The sequence below is a fragment of the Triticum aestivum genome, chromosome 5B, assembly GCF_018294505.1.
Source record: "Triticum aestivum cultivar Chinese Spring chromosome 5B, IWGSC CS RefSeq v2.1, whole genome shotgun sequence".
Classification (NCBI taxonomy): Eukaryota; Viridiplantae; Streptophyta; class Magnoliopsida; order Poales; family Poaceae; genus Triticum; species Triticum aestivum.
In genome coordinates, this window is record NC_057807.1 from 22,624,766 (window position 1) to 22,635,757 (window position 10,992).

The window sequence follows — 10,992 nt, forward strand, 5'->3', positions numbered from 1 at the left end:
CCGGGAGGGGGAAATCATCACCATCGATCCTCTCATCGAGAGGGGGTCAATCTCCATCAACATCTACACCAGCACCATCTCCTCTCAAACCCTAGTTCATCTCTTGTATCCGATCTTTTCCCAAAACCTCAGATTGGTACATGTGGGTTGCTACTAGTGTTGATTACTCCTTGTACTTGATGCTAGTTGGTTTATTCGGTGGAAGATCATATGTTCAGATCCTTTATGTTAATTTATACCCCTCTGATTATGAACATGAATATGATTTGTGAGTAGTTACATTTTTTCCAGCGGGCATGGGAGAAGTCCTGTTATAAGAAATCATGTGAATTTGGTATTCGTTTGATATTTTGATGAGATGTATGTTGTCTTTCCTCTAATGGTGTTATGTGAACGTCGACTACATGAAACTTCACCATGATTTGGGCCTAGAGGAAGGCATTGGGAAGTAATAAGTAGATGATGGGTTTCTAGAGTGACAGAAGCTTAAACCCTAGTTTATGCATTGCTTCGTAAGGGGCTGATTTGGATCCATATGTTTCATGCTATGGTTAGGTTTACCTTAATTCTTCTTTCGTAGTTGCGGATTCTTGCGAGGGGGGTTAATCATAAGTGGGATGCTTGTCCAAGGAAGGGCATTACCCAAGCACCGGTCCACCCACATATCAAATTATCAAAGTAACGAACGCGAATCATATGAGCATGATGAAAACTAGCTTGACAGTAATTTACATGTGTCCTCAGAAGCGCTTTGCTTTATATAAGAGTTTGTCCAGGCTTGTCCTTTGCTACAAAAAGGATTGGGCCACCTTTCTACACCTTAATTACTTTGTTACTTGTTACCCGTTACGAATTATCTTATCACAAAACTATCTGTTACCGATAATTTCAGTGCTTTCAGAGAATACCTTACTGAAAACCGCTTGTCATTTCCTTCTGCTCCTCGTTGGGTTCAACACTCTTACTTATTGACAGGACGACGATAGATCCCCTATACTTGTGGGTCATCACTGCTCATTTACGGAGTAAACTCGGGTCGTGGCTTGCATGGCGCCTGCACCCCATGATCACAGGGTGGAAAACGGTCGTCCCACTTGTCTTTATGCTTCTGGCTCGCCCGCCACGTGTCCTTCATGCCTTAGGAAGGGTAGGTGGTGGATGCGGAGGGCACGGGCATTAACGCTGTGGCGGGAAATCAGGCGTCACTGATTGGAGCAGCGGGTCGGTCCTGATTCCCCGCGCCTCTGGAGGCCGTACTGGTCGAGCGGGGCGGCCGCCCTTGGGTTGAGAAGCTAGGCCCCGGCCCTGCCCTTCCATAAAAAGGGGGAGGGACGGTGTCTTTCCACATTCACCTCCTTCCTTCCCTTCCTGCTCGGTAATCTTCTTCTACTCACCATGGTGAGAGGGTGCGCTGGTGCTCCAATGGAGGCGACGAGGGCTTCTGCTCGACAACGCGTCCCCCCTCCTCTGGAGTTCATGGCGGCGGAGCCCGCTGTGAGACGGAGAGGGAGGGGGTGAGGACGAAGTTGTCGTGGCGCTCGGGGAAGAGGAGGATGGGGCGGCGCACCAGCTGCGTCTCCATCGCCGGCCCCTCCCCCAATGGAGGGCCATGTCAGAGACCAGCCCCGTGAGTTCTTCATCAAGTTGTACAAGTCTGTGTGCGGTCATCTTTGCCTCCCTACTCCGTTTGCTCGGGTAATTGAGCTTGACCCGCCGCACGCCTTGAGGCTGCATATGAGGGGTTGTGGGAACGGCAGCATGTGGGTCGACGTCGACTTCCCCTCTCCTCACGTCATGTATTTCCACCATGGGTGGAAAACCTTTGCCCGCGCCCATAGCTTGTCGGAGGGGCACGTTCTCCAGTTCAAATTAATGGAGAGTGGCCTGCTCTCCTCAAGGTCTTTGGGCGCTCGGGAATCCGCTTAGGGTGCTGCGCGGAGACATCCACCGGCGATGAAAGCTCCTCCTCGAGCGACAGCGACGAGGACGGTAGCGGGTGGGAGGACGAAGATTCCGACTCCGGCTGACCATGATATGTCCATTTTGCATCATGCTTTTATATCAATATTTATTGCATTATGGGCTATTACTACACATTATGTCACAATACTTATGCCTTTTCTCTCTTATTTTACAAGGTTTACATGAAGAGGGAGAATGTCGGCAGCTGGAATTCTGGGCTGGAAAAGGAGCAAATATTAGAGACCTATTCTGCACAACTCCAAAAGTCCTGAAACTCCATGAAAGTCATTTTTGGAATATATTAAAAATATTGGGTGAAGAAAGCATCAGAGGGCGGCCACCCACTGTCCACGAGGGTGGAGGGCGCGCCCTACCCCCCTAGGCGCGCCCCCTACCTCGTGGGCCACCTGGCAGCCCCCCAATGCCCATCTTCTGGTATATGGTGTCTTTTGCCCTGAAAAAAATCATAAGGAAGCTTTCGGGACGAAGCGCCACCGTCTCGAGGCGGAACCAATCTAGGGCTCCGACGGAGCTGTTCTACCGGGGAAACATCCCTCCAGAAGGGGAAATCATCATCATCGTCATCACCATCGATCCTCTCATCGAGAGGGGTCAATATCCATCAACATCTTCACCAGCACCATCTCCTCTCAAACCCTAGTTCATCTCTTGTATCCGGTCTTTGTCTCAAAACCTGAGATTGGTACCTGTAGGTTGCTAGTAGTGCTGATTACTCCTTGTAGTTGATGCTAGTTGGTTTATCCGGTGGAAGATCATATGTTCAGATCCTTTATGCACATTAATACCCCTCTGATTATGAACATGAATATGATTTGTGAGTAGTTACGTTTGTTCCTGAGGACATGGGAGAAGTCTTGTTACAAGTAGTCATGTGAATTTGGTATTCGTTCGATATTTTGATGAGATGTATGTTGTCTTTCCTCTAGTGGTGTTATGTGCACGTCGACTACATGAAACTTCACCATTGTTTGGGACAAGGGGAAGGCATTGTGAAGTAAAAAGTAGATGATAGGTTGCTAGAGTGACAGAAGCTTAAACCCTAGTTTATGTGTTGCTTCGTAAGGGGCTGATTTGGGTCCATATGTTTCATGCTATGGTTAGGTTTACCTTAGTTCTTGTTTCGTAGTTGTGGATACTTGCGAGAGGGGTTAATCATAAGTGGGATGCTTGTCCAAGGAAGGGAAGTACCCAAGCACTGGTCCACAAACATATCAAATTATCAAAGTAACGAACGTGAATCACATGAGCATGATGAAAACTAGCTTGACGATAATTCCCATATGTCCTTGGACCGCTTTGCTTTATGTAAGAGTTTCTCCAGGCTTGTCCTTTGTTACAAAAAGGATTGGGCCACCTTGCTGCATGATACGTCTCCAACATATCTATAATTTTTGATTGTTCCATGCTATTATATTACCTGTTTTGGATGTTTATGGGCTTAATTTTACACATTTATATCATTTTTGGGACTAACCTACTAACCAGAGGCCGAGCTCGTATCGCTGTTTTTTTGCCTATTTCAGTATTTCAAAGAAAAGGAATATCAAACGGAGTCCAAACGGAATGAAACCTAACGGAGCGTGATTTTTGGTACGAACGTGATCCAGAGGACTTGGAGTGCAAGTCAAGAAGCAGCCGAAGCTTCCACGAGATAGGAGGGTGCCGTCCCCCCTATAGGGTGTGCCCCCCTATCTCGTGGGCCCCTCGGGTGTCCACCAGCGTACTTCTTCCTCCTATATAAGCCTACATACCCCGAAAACATCCAGGGAGCCACCGAAGAAATATTTCCGCCACCATAACCTTCTGTATCCGCGAGATCCCATCTTGGAGCCGTCTCCGGCGTTCTGCCGGAGGGGGATTCCACCACTGAGGGCTTCTACATCAACGCCATAGCCCTTCCAATGAGTTGTGAGTAGTTTACCACAGACCTTCGGGTCCATAGTTATTAGCTAGTTGGCTTCTTCTCTCTTTTTGGATCTCAATACAATGGTCTCCCCCTCTCTTGTGAAGATCTATTCAATGTAATCTCTTTTTGCGGTGTGTTTGTCGAGATCTGATGAATTGTGGGTTTATGAGCAGATTTATCTATGGATAATAATTGAATCTTCTCTGAATTCTTTTATATGATTGAGTTATCTTTGCAAGTCTCTTCGAATTATCGGTTTGGTTTGGCCTACTAGATTGATCTTGCTTGCCATGGGAGAAGTGCTTAGCTTTGGGTTCAATCTTGCGGTGTTCTTACCCAGTGACAGAAAGGGTTGCAAGACACGTATTGCATTGTTGCCATCGAGGATAAAGAGATGGGGTTTATATCATATTGCTTGAGTTTATCCCTCTACATCATGTCATCTTGCTTAATGCGTTACTCTGTTCTTATGAACTTAATACTCTAGATGCATGCTGGGTAGCGGTCGATGTGTGGAGTAATAGTAGTAGATGCAGGCAGGAGTAGGTCTACTTGTTGCGGACGTGATGCCTATATACATGATCATGCCTAGATAACGTCATAATTATTCGCTTTTCTATCAATTGCTCGACAGTAATTTGTTCACCCACCGTAATACTTATGCTCTTGAGAGAAGCCACTAGTGAAACCTATGGCCCCCGGGTCTATCTCTTATCATATTTGCTTCCAATCTACTTTTATTTGCATCTTTATTTTCTGCATCTATATTATAAAATACCAAAAATATATTTATCTTATCATATTATCTCTATCAGATCTCACTTTCGCAAGTGGCCGTGAAGGGATTGACAACCCCTTTGTCGCGTTGGTTGCGAGTTCTTTGTTTGTTTGTGTAGGTTCGTGGGACTTGTTGAGAAGCCTCCTACTGGATTGATACCTTGGTTCTCAAAAACTGAGGGAAATACTTACGCTACTGTGCTGCATCACCCTTTCCTCTTCAAGGAAAACCAACGCAAGCTCAAGACGTAGCAAGAAGGATTTCTGGCGCCGTTGCCGGGGAGGTCTTCGCTCAAGTCAAGGCATACCAAGTACCCATCACAAACTCATCTCCCTCGCATTTACATTATTTTCCATTTGCCTCTCGTTTTCCTCTCCCCCACTTCACCCTTGCCGTTTTATTCGCCCTCTCTTTCCCAATCTCCTCTCTTTTCCATTTGTCGTTTTCTGTTTGCTTGTGTTTTAGATCGTTTACCTTGTCGTTATGGCTAGTTCTCCTATCCTTGTTATTACTCCCGAACATGAAATTCTCAATTTTAAGCAAAGGGAGGGAGAAAATTTAAAAGATGCTTGGCATAGAATTTGCAATGCTCAAAATAAATCCACTAGGAAGCTTTCTACTTCCGTTCTTCTTCGCAATTTTTATGTAGGCATTACTCCTTGGAATAGATGTGTTCTTGATACCGTTGCCGGAGGGGATTTCTTGAATAGTCACACGTTTGAAGCTTATAATGCTATGCTAGATTTGTTTGGCCCACCACCTCTTTTGGTTAATGGAACTGTTTTAACTTTGGAACATGTTATGCAACGTCTTGAGATCATTGAAAATAAAATTACCACTGTTGAGTTAATTGAAAACTTGGATAGAAAGATTCATAATCAAATTACCCAATACGGATCTAGGGTTGGGGTTACCTTGAAAAATCTTAAAGAAAAAGAACCTATAGTTAATGAAAAAATAGATCTAGATTCTGCAAGAATTGGTGAACTTGAGGATATCATGACTAACTTAGGTTCTGCGTTTTCCTCCATGAAAAATACTCCAAAACCCCCTACCAAAACTTCCAAGTTTATTTATGTTCCTAAAAATAAGGGTGAATCTTCTAGTAAGGGAGATGCGGATCTCAAATCCATGAGTGTTCATCCCAATTGTCTCTCTATCGTTGAGAAACCTTTTGCTGCAAACGAAGTTCTTGAATTTTTGCCTAAAGGTTTTATCATTACTAAAAAGGGAGAAACCCTAAATATTATAATTGCTATACTTATGAACCAAGTTCCAAAGATGGCACTACTTAGATTTATCTTCGCTTTTATGCCTAGCTAGTGGCGTTAAACGATAGCGCTAGTTGGGAGGCAGCCCAATTTTCTTTATGTTTTTTGTTTTTGTTCCTGTTTAGTAATAATTTTTGTTTCTACTTTCTGTTTAGATGTGGTTTCATGTTTTATTTAGTGTTTGTGCCAAGTAGAACCTATAGGATAACCTATGATATGAGTTGATTTGATTCTGCTGAAAAACAGAAACTTTGCACTCACGAGAAAAAAATCAATGAATCACAGGAACTTGATTTTGCATTGATTCTTTTTGCTGCTGATCAATAAACAAATTTTTTAGGACGTCCTATTTTTGTAGGATTTCTAGAGTTCCAGAAGTTTGCGTTAGTTACAGATTGCTACAGACTGTTCTGTTTTTGACAGATTCTGTTTTTGTGTGTTGTTTGCTTATTTTGATGCATCTATGGCTAGTATGTAAGGGTATGAACCATAGAGAACTTGGAATACAGTAGGTTTAACACCAAAATAAATAAAGAATGAGTTCATTACAGTACGTTATGTGGTGGTTTTGTTTTCTTTCACTAACGGAGCTTATAAGATTTTCTGTTGAGTTTTGTGTTGTGAAGTTTTCAAGTTTTGGGTATAGCTTTTATGGACTATGCAATAAGGAGTGGCAAGAGCCTAAGCTTGGGGATGCCCATGGCACCCCAATATATTCAAGGATAGCCAAAAGCCTAAGCTTGGGGATGCCCCGGGAAGGCATCCCCTCTTTCGTCTTCGTTCATTGGTAACTTTACTTGGAGCTATATTTTTATTTGCCACATGATATGTGTTTTGCTTGGAGCGTCGTGTATTATATTAGTATTTGCTTGTTAGTTTACCACAATCATCCTTGCTGTACACACCTTTTGGTAGAAGCATATTTGATTAGGATTTGCTAGAACACTCTTTGTGCTTCACTTATATCTTTTGAGCTTGCTAGTTTTTGCTCTAGTGCTTCACTTATATCTTTTAGAGCACGGTGGTAAATTAATTTTGAAGAAATTGCCAGTCTCTCATGCTTCAATTATATTATTTTGAGAGTATTTTAGAACAGCATGGTATTTTCTATGGTTACAAATTTGATCCTAGAATGATGAGCATCCAAGTTGGGTATAATAAAAAGTATCATAAGAAAGTGCACTAGGATCAATTTGATGCTTGATAATTGTTTTGAGATATAAAGGTAGTAATGTTAGGGTCATGCTAGTGGATAATTATGAAATTGAGAAATACTTTTGTTGAAGTTGGCAAGTCCCGTAGCATGCACGTATAGTAAAAGTTGTGTGACAAATTTGTTGCATGAGGTGCTCTTTTGAGTGTCTTCCTTATGAGTGGCAGTCGGGGACGAGCGATGGATTTTTCCTACCAATCTATCCCTCTTGGGGCATGCGTAGTAGAACTTTGCTTCGAGGGCTAAGTAGATTTTTGCAATAAGTATATGAGTTCTTTATGAGTAATGTGAGTCCATGGATATACACACACTAATCCTTCCACTATGCTAGCTTCTATTTTACCGCGCAACTTTCGCCGGTATCATGTACCCATTATTTACCTTCCTCAAAACAGCCACCATACCTACCTATTATGGCATTTCCATAGCCATTCCGAGATATATTGCCATGCAACTTTCCACCGTTCCGTTTATTATGACACGTTTCATCATTGTCATATTGCTCTTTGCATGATCATGTAGTTGACATCGTATTTGTGGCAAGGCAACCTTCATAATATTCATACATGTCACTCTTGATTCATTTCATATCCCGGTACACCACCGGAGGCATTCATATAGAGTCATATCTTGTTCTAGCTTTGAGTTGTAATTCTTGAGTTGTAAATCAATAAAAGTGTGATGATCTTCATTATTAGAGCATTGTCCCAGTGAGGAAAGGATGATGAAGACTATGATTCCCCCACAAGTCGGGATGAGACTTCGGACTTTATAAAAATAAAAGAGGCCAAAGAAGCCCACCAAAAAGAAAAAAAGAAAAAGAAAAAAGAGAAAAGAAAAAAAAAGAGAAAAAGAAAAAAAATAAAATGAGAGAAAAAGAGAGAAGGGACAATTGCTACTATCTCTTTTTCCACACTTGTGCTTCAAAAAATAGCACCATGATCTTCATGATAGAGAGTCTCCTATGTTGTCACTTTCATATACTAGTGGGAATTTTTCATTATAGAACTTGGCTTGTATATTCCAATGATGGGCTTCCTCAAAGTGCCCTAGGTCTTCGTGAGCAAGCAAGTTGGATGCACACCCACTTAGTTTCTTTTGTTGAGCTTTCATACATTTATAGCTCTAGTGCATCCGTTGCATGGCAATCCCTACTCACTCACATTGATATCTATTGATGGGCATCTCCATAGCCCGTTGATACGCCTAGTTGATGTGAGACTATCTTCTCCCTCTTTTTGTCCTTACAACCACCACAATAGACCACCATAGTGCTATGTCCATGGCTTGCGCTCATGTATTGCGTAAGAGTTGAAAAAAGCTGAAGCGCGTTAAAAAGTATGAACCAATTGCTCGGCTCGTCATCGGGGTTGTACATGATGGGAGTATTTTGTGTAATGGAAATGAAGCATGGCCTAACTATATGATTTTGTAGGGATAAGCTTTCTTTGGCTATGCTATTTTGATAGGACATGATTATTTGTTAGTATGCTTTGAAGCATTATTATTTTTATGTTTTATAAGCTTTTATCTTGAATCATTTGGATCTGAACATTCATGCCACAATAAAGAAAATTACATTGAGAATTATGCTAGGTAGCATTCCACATCAAAAAATTCTTTTTTATCATTTACCTACTCGAGGACGAGCAGGAATTAAGCTTGGGGATGCTTGATACGTCTCCAACGTATCTATAATTTTTGATTGTTCCATGCTATTATATTACCTGTTTTGGATGTTTATGGGCTTTATTTTACACATTTATATCGTTTTTGGGACTAACCTACTAACCGGAGGCCCAGCCCGTATTGCTGTTTTTTGCCTATTTCGGTATTTCGAAGAAAAGGAATATCAAACGGAGTCCAAACGGAATGAAACCTTCGGGAGCATGATTTTTGGAATGAACGTGATCCAGACGACTTGGAGTGCAAGTCAAGAAGCAGCCGAAGCTTCCACGAGATAGGAGGGCACCCCACCCCCCTATAGGGCGCGCCCCCCTGTCTCGTGGGCCCGTCGGGCATCCACCGACGTACTTCTTCCTCCTATATAAGCCTACATACCCCGAAAACATCCAGGGAGCCACCAAAGAAATATTTCCGCCACCGTAACCTTCTGTATCCGCGAGATCCCATCTTGGAGCCGTCGCCGGCATTCTATCGGAGGGGAATTCCACCACGGAGGGGTTCTACATCAACGCCATAGCCCTTCCGATGAGTTGTGAGTAGTTTACCATAGACCTTCTGGTCCATAGTTATTAGCTAGTTGGCTTCTTCTCTCTTTTTGGATCTCAATACAATGTTCTCCCCCTCTCTTGTGGAGATCTATTCGATGTAATCTCTTTTTGTGGTGTGTTTGTCGAGATCCGATGAATTGTGGGTTTATGATCAGATTTATCTATGGATAATAATTGAATCTTCTCTAAATTCTTTTATATGATTGAGTTATCTTTGCAAGTCTCTTCGAATTATCGGTTTGGTTTGGCCTACTAGATTGATCTTTCTTGCCATGGGAGAAATGCTTAGCTTTGGGTTCAATCTTATCATATCATATTATCTCTATCAGATCTCACTTACGCAAGTGGCCGTGAAGGGATTGACAACCCCTTTGTCGCGTTGGTTGTGAGTTCTTTGTTTGTTTGTGTAGGTTCGTGGGACTTGTTGAGAAGCCTCCTACTGGATTTAGACCTTGGTTCTCAAAAACTGAGTGAAATACTTACGCTACTGTGTTGCATCACCCTTTCCTCTTCAAGGAAAACCAACGCAAGCTCAAGACGTAGCACTGCACCTTTTTAATTTTGTTACTTGTTACCTGTTATGAACTATCTCATCACAAAACTATTTGTTATCGATAATTTCAGTGCTTGCAGAGAATACCTTGCTGAAAACCGCATGTCATTTCCTTCTGCTCCTTGTTGGGTTCGACACTCTTACTTATCAAAAGGACTACGATAGATCCCCTATACTTGTGGGTCATCAAGACTCTTTTCTGGCACCGTTGCCGGGGAGTGAAGCGCCTTTGGTAGGTGGAATTTGGTAAGGAAAATTTTATATATTGTGCTGAAATTTACTATCACTTGTTACTATGGAAGATAATCCTTTGAGAGGCTTGTTCGGGGTATCTTCACCCCGACCAGTAGAGCAAAGAGTTGCTCCTCAACCTACTGAACCTTCTAATAATGTTTACTTTGAAATTCCTTCGGGTATGATAGATAAACTGCTAGCTAATACTTTTACACGAGATGGAACATTACATCCCGATATGCACCTAATCTATGTGGATGAAGTTTGTGTATTATTTAAGCTTGCAGGTATGTGCAACGATGTTATCAAGAAGAAGGTCTTCCCTTTATATTTGAAGGGAAAGGCATTGACATGGTTTAGGCTATGTTATGATATTGGATCATGGAACTACAAACGATTGAAATTGGAATTTCATCAGAAGTTTTATCCTATGCATCTGGTTCATCGTGATCGTAATTATGTATATAATTTTTGGCCTCGCGAAGGAAAAAGTATCGCTCAAGCTTGGCGGAGGCGTAATTCAATGTTATATTCATGCCCCAATCATGAGCTCTCAAGAGAAATTCTTATTCAAAAAATTTATGCTCGGCTTTCTCTCAACAATTTCTCCATGCTCGATACTTCTTGTACTGGTTCTTTCATGATGAAGACTATTGAATTCAGATGGGATTTATTGGAAAGAATTAAACGCAACTCTAAAGATTGAGAACTCGACGAAGGTAAGGAGTCAGGTATAACACCTAAGTTTGATTGTGTTAAATCTTTTATGGATACTGATGCTTTTCATGAACTTAGCACTAAATCTGGACTTGACTCTGAG